We start from the raw sequence: 9,844 nt of genomic DNA, 5'->3' as shown, positions 1-9,844 counted from the left end.
TAGGAGTTCACCCTGATCAGACTATATAGAGTGAGGGATCCCTGGGGTTCACTCTTATGCCTCCCCCTGAGTTCATATATATATATATATATATATATATATATATATATATATATATATATATATATATATATATATATAATTTTTTCACATTTATAGGCGTTCACCCTGATCAGACAATATAGAGGGAGGGATCCCCTGGGGTTCACTCTTATGCCTCCCCCTGAGTTTATATATATATATATATATATATATATATATATATATATATATATATATATATATATATATATATATATGGAGTCTCTGTGGTACACAGGTAAAGTGAGCGTTTTCGTACCCTGAAGAACGAGGGTTCGCGACCCACCAGGGTAATAAACTTTAGGAGCATTCTTCTGGCCACGTACTGCATTGGCAGACACAAAGTTTGCAGAGTACACACACATCCAAAGCCACTACAACACTACAGTTACACTTACAAGCACTTCTCACCATACATACAATCTCTACCAGACAGCCTAAGCCACTTGGTAGAGATACATTGGCTGTATCGTCCCCACTTCGGTCGGGATAGGCCGGTCCTGCAGTGGACACAGAAACGGCTGATGATATTATTTATATATATATATATATATATATATATATATATATATATATATATATATATATATATATATATATATATATCTTTGCCCTTTGTCTTTTTCACCTGTATTTCTATTGTTCTGCTTGACCACAAGATATTGATTGATTAATCTTTCAAAAGTCGCATGGAATCCCAGAGTACTTCTTCCACATGTCTGTCATATATGCAGCAAATCTTCTCTTTAAGAACTTATCTAAAATGTTTTCTTTTCTTTTTCGTATACATTGTTATATATCCAAATGCCATTTCTGTTGCTGTTGTTGTTGTTGCTGCTTTTTCTCCATCATTAACTGCCTGGCTGCAGGTAAGCAATTTCACCTATGAGATCCTCCCACAGGTTCCCTAACATCGTTGACATTGTGTCTGCGTCTTAGTGTGACATTTGCTGTGTTGTGTTCCATTATGTGCGCAGTGTTGTGTAAGCCTATTCTTCAAGTTGTGCACGTATCATCTGTGATTCTGCCCATACCAAATCTAAGCTCATAATTGAAGGGGCTGCATGATACCCTGTACTAAGCCCAGCTAAATGTTCTTGATCACCTGTATTTCTCTTGTTCTGCTTGACCACAAGATATTGATTGATTAATCTTTCAAAAGTCGCATGGAATCCAAGAGTACTTCTTCCACATGTCTGTCATATATGCAGCAAATCTTCTCTTTAAGAACTTATATAAAATGTTTTCTATTCTTTTTCGTATACATTGTTATATATTCAAATGCAATTTCTGTTGCTGTTGTTGTTGCTGCTGCTTTTTCTCCATCATTAACTGCCTGGCTGCAGGTAAGCAATTTCACCTATGAGATCGTCTCACAGGTTCCCTAACATCGTTGACATTGTGTCTGCGTCTTAGTGTGACATTTGCTGTGTTGTGTTCCATTATGTGCACAGTGTTGTGTAGGCCTATTCTTCAAGTTGTGCACGTATCATCTGTGATTCTGCCCATACCAAATCTAAGCTCATAATTGAAGGGGCTGCATGATACCCTGTACTAAGCCCAGCTAAATGTTCTTGATCACCTCAATTTAAGGATACCTGTGATCGGTGGATGACGGGATGGGAGCTTTTATTAGTGTTCGGACCGAGATGTTGTACTGCATTGCGTGCATAGTGAGAATGTAGATGTTTCTTCGTTGCTAGTGTAGGAATGTCGGGAAATGAGGCATCCTATCCCATTCTTTTTCAAATATATTCCTCGTAACCTAATAGGATTTCCTTATGTACAACCAAAAGCTCAGCCACTTTTCATATCTTAACGTCAAGGTAGAGAACCACATTTTATGTTGACAGTTCTGAATTTTACAGGAGAATATTAACTAGGCCATTTACTGAACTGACATAGACGCATTTCTTCCTTCCACAGTATAAAGGGATATACAGACATTTCTATTCAGGTACTTTGTCTCTGTTATTCTTAATTACATCTAGAAGATTAATATACTTTAACAGCCAAATACAGATTCATAAATTGTCGATACAAATACGTAGAATGGGAGTAAGAATTGTTTTCACCTGTATTTCTCTTGTTCTGCTTGACCACAAGATATTGATTGATTAATCTTTCAAAAGTCGCATGGAATCCAAGAGTACTTCTTCCACATGTCTGTCATATATGCAGCAAATCTTCTCTTTAAGAACTTATATAAAATGTTTTCTATTCTTTTTCGAATACATTGTTATATATTCAAATGCCATTTCTGTTGCCGTTGTTGTTGCTGCTGCTTTTTCTCCATCATTAACTGCCTGGCTGCAGGTAAGCAATTTCACCTATGAGATCGTCTCACAGGTTCCCTAACATCGTTGACATTGTGTCTGCGTCTTAGTGTGACATTTGCTGTGTTGTGTTCCATTATGTGCACAGTGTTGTGTAGGCCTATTCTTCAAGTTGTGCACGTATCATCTGTGATTCTGCCCATACCAAATCTAAGCTCATAATTGAAGGGGCTGCATGATACCCTGTACTAAGCCCAGCTAAATGTTCTTGATCACCTGTATTTCTCTTGTTCTGCTTGACCACAAGATATTGATTGATTAATCTTTCAAAAGTCGCATGGAATCCAAGAGTACTTCTTCCACATGTCTGTCATATATGCAGCAAATCTTCTCTTTAAGAACTTTTATAAAATGTTTTCTATTCTTTTTCGTATACATTGTTATATATTCAAATGCAATTTCTGTTGCTGTTGTTGTTGCTGCTGCTTTTTCTCCATCATTAACTGCCTGGCTGCAGGTAAGCAATTTCACCTATGAGATCGTATCACAGGTTCCCTAACATCGTTGACATTGTGTCTGCGTCTTAGTGTGACATTTGCTGTGTTGTGTTCCATTATGTGCACAGTGTTGTGTAGGCCTATTCTTCAAGTTGTGCACGTATCATCTGTGATTCTGCCCATACCAAATCTAAGCTCATAATTGAAGGGGCTGCATGATACCCTGTACTAAGCCCAGCTAAATGTTCTTGATCACCTCAATTTAAGGATACCTGTGTTCGGTGGATGACGGGATGGGAGCTTTTATTAGTGTTCGGACCGAGATGTTGTACTGCATTGCGTGTATAGTGAGAATGTAGATGTTTCTTCGTTGCTAGTGTAGGAATGTCGGGAAATGAGGCATCCTATCCCATTCTTTTTCAAATATATTCCTCGTAACCTAATAGGATTTCCTTATGTACAACCAAAAGCTCAGCCACTTTTCATATCTTAACGTCAAGGTAGAGAACCACATTTTATGTTGACAGTTCTGAATTTTACAGGAGAATATTAACTAGGCCATTTACTGAACTGACATAGACGCATTTCTTCCTTCCACAGTATAAAGGGATATACAGACATTTCTATTCAGGTACTTTGTCTCTGTTATTCTTAATTACATCTAGAAGATTAATATACTTTAACAACCAAATACAGATTCATAAATTGTCGATACAAATACGTAGAATGGGAGTAAGAATTATTGTCCTCGATGGAAGAAAAGGAAAAGAGCACATCACTAGTAACATAGCGTGTAACCCAACTGTATTGTTGTAAAATTAGATCCCAACGTTGAGATGCTTTGCCACAAAACTGGCAAGAAAATGTGTAGTAGCACTGTCCCACATGACTGAGAATAAACTATGTAGAAACATGGCATCAAAAGATTGATAACAAAGTATGCAATGGTACGGTGCCACATGACTAACAATAAAATGTGTTGTAACATGGAGCCACATGACTGACAAAAGTGTGTAGTAACACAGTGCCACATGACTGACAGCAAAGTGTGCAGTAACACGGTACCACATGACTGACAACAAAGTGTGCAGTAACACGGTACCACATGACTCACGGTAAAAGTTGTCGGAGCAGGTGAGGCCGGAGCGGGACCCTCACAGCCCAGAGCAAGAGCTGAGCACTAAGTACTGACCTGTCCCCCCTGCTGTCCTTATATAAGCACACCCAGCCAATTAACCCCTCCTCTCGCACCACACGACCCAGTGAACACCTCCCCTTTCACCACTTGCCAGTGAACACCTCCCCTATTACCACACCACCTAGTGAACACTAATCTCACCACACCAGCCAGTGAACACCTCCCCTATCTCCACACCAGCCAGTGACCACCTTCCCTCTCTCCACACCACCCAGTCAACACCTTCCCTCTCACCATAGCATCCAGTCACCACCAGCCTCTCTACAAACTCTCGTTATTTCCACTCATGCTATGGTGTTTGATGTCATGTAACCCAGTGATCAAATGTAGGAAATACTCTAAATAACCCTATATCGACAGAGAGTATTTGTGCCATTAGTTGAGTTACTTGAGTTAGATTGAAGGCAGGATGAGGCCTATAAGAACAAGAGGATGAATTGATATGGAAGCTGTAGGACCCATGAAGTTAACAGCTGACAGAAATGAAGCAGAGGTGATGGAAAATAGAACTACCTGAAAAAAAAAAAAAAAAGTGTTTCATTCCAATTTTAGTAACGAATAATTACCTCCAAGTTTCGAATATAGTTTAGTAATACAATTTTAGCTACTTTTCGTCTCAATTTTATTTACTTAGAACTCGCCATGGCTCTAGGAAGTTAGAAGGCATCTAGGCAGTAAACACCACTAAGTACAGTTCGTGCCGCAAGTATTCAGAAGATGAAAACCTCAGTGCTCCTTGCCGTGTACTGAAGCTTTCTTTTCATGCGTTGATTTTAGATTCTGGAATTCTCCTGCCAGGCTGTATGATTCTTTCGCTGGGAGACATTAAGATGAACATTAATCCTTTAGCATCTTAAGAATTCACTGGCAATTCTTGTCGCTATTCCCTGTCTGTAATATATCTTGTCAACTCCCTACCTATTCGCCGTCCTTTTTGTTTCCAAGCTATTCTCAAGTGGAAATGTTGATGTAGCACACCTGTTTCTGGCCAATGTCCGTATTCTCGTCCGTTAAGGAAGCTAGCTAATATCTCTTCCTTAGCGATTTATTTTTGGATATGGCTGGTTAATATCATTTTGTACATTATTTATGCAGTGTTTGGCGTTATTGGAGGGATATAGGTAACATGAAAGAGAACAGTAAGGTGTAATAAATATAATAAATAGCTTAGGAAAAGTGTTAGAGGGCTTCCTTACCCGATGAGAATACGGACTTTAGTGTTCGGGGTGCCCTTACCAGCAGCGTCTGACCATGTCATACTCGTCACTGCACAGTCATCCCCATCATTCACACATGCCATGTTTTCCCCACCTCATCTCCATCATTCCTCCTCCCTCACCTCCTCTCAACTTCTTCCTCACCTTCACTCCACCTCTCCTTTTCTTCCTTCACTTTCTCTCTAATTCTCCCCTTCACCTTCCTCTTCTCTCCTTTCTCTTAAGCTCTGGAGTGAACAACAGTTACCTAAATATGTACACCCCTTAAAAGACTTAGGAATTATAATACCAATTTTTTAAAGATAGTTATTAAATTAATCGGATTCACTGGTAGGTCATTCGAATGTATATCTGAAAATATCATCCTCATCTTGTGAAAATCTCTAGTACGACCACACTTAGAGTACTGCATCCACTTCTGGCCGTCTTAATCTTAAAAACGTAGGGAAAGCTTTGAGAATACAACAGAGAGAAAAATTATATCTTGTTTGAGAAATATACCTTATGACGGACGCTTTGAGGGGCTGAATATATATATCTTAACTAGCCGTATACATTGAGGGGATTTAATGATATTCCCATAGAAAAAAAAAAAAAACTTCAAGGTACAAGACAATATGGCTGTTGGAAAATAGATAAACAATAGTAAAATCATCTTTCTCTCTCCAACTGCAGAATCTTCTCTACCGGAAATCTTAGTGCAAATAACATATCAACGTATCCACTGCCCTCCCTGAATTCACCCTGCTCCGCACACAATTTTTCTATGTATTGAAACTCAGAATCATGCCAGCTTCTGCCTCATTACAACAACAAGACTTCTGTTCACGCAGAGCTGGCCCCTTAGTCACCTCCATAATCATTTGGCATATTTATCTCTATCACAAATTCCACTTCCAAGACATTGGATGTACTAAGCAGTCTCCAGACTTTCTTTTGTTCTGCAAGACTGTTGACTTCATTCAATGGACTTTTTTGCCCGTGCATGTGGAGTATACTTGCCATGTGTGGGGGAGCTCGCCACATACAACTCCTCTCAGTAGGATGGAATCAAACATGTAACTGGGGGGGGGGGAGCAGGCGAGCAGGTTGACTGCCCCAAGTGACACTTCATAGGGGGCAGCGAAATTACATCGATAGTTTTAAAAATCATCCCATTTCACTATTTGCCGTCATCTTATTGGCTACTGTTTAAAAGAATGGAAAAAGACTAGCACGAAAAGTACTTTTTTTTATGCAAGGAAGAAGGAAGAAAAGGCCAGGAGCCCGCATTCTGTTCCTTCCAAGAAAAAAACAAAAACAATACAGCAGAGAGCCAAATTTAAGATCCGTCCATTTCGAGATTCCTGGAAACACTGTGTTTGAAAGGCTGGAGATCATAGGAAGTAGGAAATACAGACAGAGGAAGACAGTTCCAGAGCTGACCTGCTGCATACATAAAGGACTGGGAGTAATGGTTACCTTTTGCATTAGAGAGTCTGACAGAAAAGGAGAGTTTGTTGTGAGATTGGTGCTACAGGCCCATCGTAGTGGTGGAGGGATGCAAGAAGACAGTTCAGAGGGGCAGTTACCATTGAAGTAGGGATAGAAAAGAGATAAAGATGCAACAGTGTGGCAAAGAGACAGAGGTTGCAGGGAGCCAGTAAGAGGAGTCGAGTTAATGAGATGAAAGGCTTTGACTCCACCTTGTTGAGAAGACTTGTACGTGGGAAGCCTGCACACACATGAGAGTTGTACTCTACACAAGGGCGAATAAAACTCGTGTATAAAGTCAGCAACTGTGCAGGGGTAATGAAGGTGCGGAGTCGGCTTAGCACACGTAATCTCTTGGAAGTAAATTTTACAAGAGATAATTATAATATGATCTTTCAAAGTTTAATCCCAAGAGAATGATACCTCAAGTATGTTTAGAGATGATGCAGGATTAACAGGAGAGGAGGTCCCTAGTCCCCTCACCCCGCCCCCTCAAAGTCGCCTTTTACGATACACAGAGAATATTATGGCAGAATTCTTCTTAACACAAACTGGATGCAGAGTGGTAGTACCACCGCATAGCACGGCCAGTCTGTGTTCCCCCCACCACAAGGGGGACACAATCTCCCCTTGAGGCTAAGATACGAATAAATGTGTATGTGTGTGTGGATGAGCAAATTGGGAGTGTGTCGTCCTGTCTCGGCCACCCACCTTTTGCTTGGGGGAAGTAGCCTAGGTATATAGATACACGTCCAGACATCCAGTGCCTCGATGATAGACAAGGGTTGACAGGGCCGACAGGGGACAGCTTGTTCTCGGGTGAGCTGTGGTGGGCATTCGACACAAAATTGTTCTGTTGTCCGTGTTAGTCCCCTCATCACATTGATTTAATTAGCAATACTGATTGCCATACCTCGACTGTATCCTGGTGTTTGTTCGAGGGCTGGCAATTTTAAAGGCTTGTGATATTGATTTGCAGCCATATGTAGTCCACTATCGAAAGTGACTGACCGTGCGAAACATAGTCGGTCTGTCCACAATCTTGTAGTAATTTTATCTTTAACTTTTGTCCCCAGTACTGCACATGGCTTATGGATTATCCCTAGAACATTGTGTAAATTGAGATGCTAAATCAACAGCTAATGGAAGATTAACGTCCAGATTCTGAAAATATGCGTAATCTATGCAGTGTTACTAATCGTAGGGCAATTTAGACTTTTATTTACCTGTCTTTAGCTGTTGTAAAAGTGATGAGCATGCCGTTTGGTCCTCCACAATTAAGAATTTATGACAGTCACTTAAAATTGCCAAAGGTGCCTTAAATGATATACCAGGTTCAGGAAACATGTCGTTTGTTATTTTTATTAAGGCTCTAGCTATACAAATCATCACAGGTCTATTTCTTGCCATAACGGTTGTGTTATTTCAATAAAATAGCATGAACTGTGGGGTAATCGTGAACGTCTTTCAGAAACATGAGGATAAGTTTGCCAATGCAATAAAAATTATAGAACCACCCATACATTAAATAAGAATAATAGAAATTATCACTCCATATTATGACAGAATGATTTACAGTGGCTGTGAGTAAGCTTGACATAATTGTTTCTATGTGTGCGTGGTCTCAACTTCATAATCCTCTTCCGCTCGACTTTATTTTTCACACACTCTCTCTCTCTCTCTCTGCTCTGGTAGCACAAGGGTTGGACGTGTATCACTGAGCTCCGCTCTGGGGATACCTAAACTGTACCTGTTTATGGGTCAAGCTCGTATCAGGCTAATTTAGGTGATGCTCCAACATAGTAAAACAAGAAATAAAGAAGTGTAGCCTAAAGCAAGTAAACATCTATATCAGTGACAATGAATGTGATAAATTTCTTTACGGCAGCTGGACAACATCAAGGCAAGCAGACGACAGAGTGATGCAGAAAATGTAGAGATCTTTTAAGATGGCTTCATATTTTGAAAAGATGCCTTTAGAAGGTGTTAAGAAAAGAGACAAAGGTAACAAAAGAACAGGTTGATGACTTCTACCCAGACCTAATTGAAAAGGAAACTTACGATAAACTAGGTGAAAAAATGAAAAGACTAGAAAGATCTTTTCAAATGAAAAATGAAGAAATCGAGAATGAGCTACGCAGACAGAAGGGAAAAAATGAGGAATTAATAAAGGAATTAAACAGAAAAGCCACAAAAATAGATGAACTGTCAGCTGAGGTAAATTCACTGAGAACAAAGGCCAGTGAAATGGGATGTACAGTTGTTAACCATGAGAGAATTATGGATGATTTCAGAAATAATACGTGTAAAGCTGTAAATGTTATCCCCACCGGTATTTACCAGTATAACGGTAGGAATTTACTATCCCCACCGTTATTGTTCATCCAGTGTAATGCTCGATATTTATAATCTTACCTGTTGTGGGTACTGATCAACACATCCATGGATAATACAGGTGGTACTCGACTTAGTATAATAGATGATATATATTTAAGAAAAAAAAGATTGTGGTAGCGTTTGTAGTTTTTGGCCGAGCTTAGATTTAGTCAGTACCACGGGTGATCGTCGTTCCCTCAGCGAAGGAATCTTGAATTGGAAGGGGAGTGAATTTGGCTTGAGGACATAATTTCCTTGATTAGGTACACCAATAAGGAAAAGGAAATGATATATACTTTACTCTACTTTAATAACTTGATGCTAGTTTCCACAAAACATTTTTAATTACATGACCCTTTTTAGTATGAGAGAAGATTGTACATGTTACCAGGGTTTTTTGGATGATCATTCCTCCAACATTATTACCAGGCGAAACAATTTGATACAAGCAATGTATGAAGTCAATGAATCATATTTTCTTTTTGTCAGTTACTCTTGGGCTCGACAATAGCCTCAAGACAGGGACCTTTTTACGAGCATGGGTTATCTGTTCGGGCTGGCATAGCCTCGAACCAATAAGAATGATTACTCGTGTTCATTTTCATCCATATAATATACTCTCATCAGGCAATTCTCCAGAATCCAATATCAGTTCAGTACTATTTACAGTTCATAGGCATCATTGCTATAATCACTAAAAATACATAATCACTCGGGCTTGTCTAG

This window comes from Coenobita brevimanus, chromosome 46, assembly GCF_032717465.1.
Source record: "Coenobita brevimanus isolate Jiangsu-jjx chromosome 46, ASM3271746v2, whole genome shotgun sequence".
Taxonomy (NCBI): domain Eukaryota; kingdom Metazoa; phylum Arthropoda; class Malacostraca; order Decapoda; family Coenobitidae; genus Coenobita; species Coenobita brevimanus.
This window is presented reverse-complemented; position numbering follows the sequence as displayed.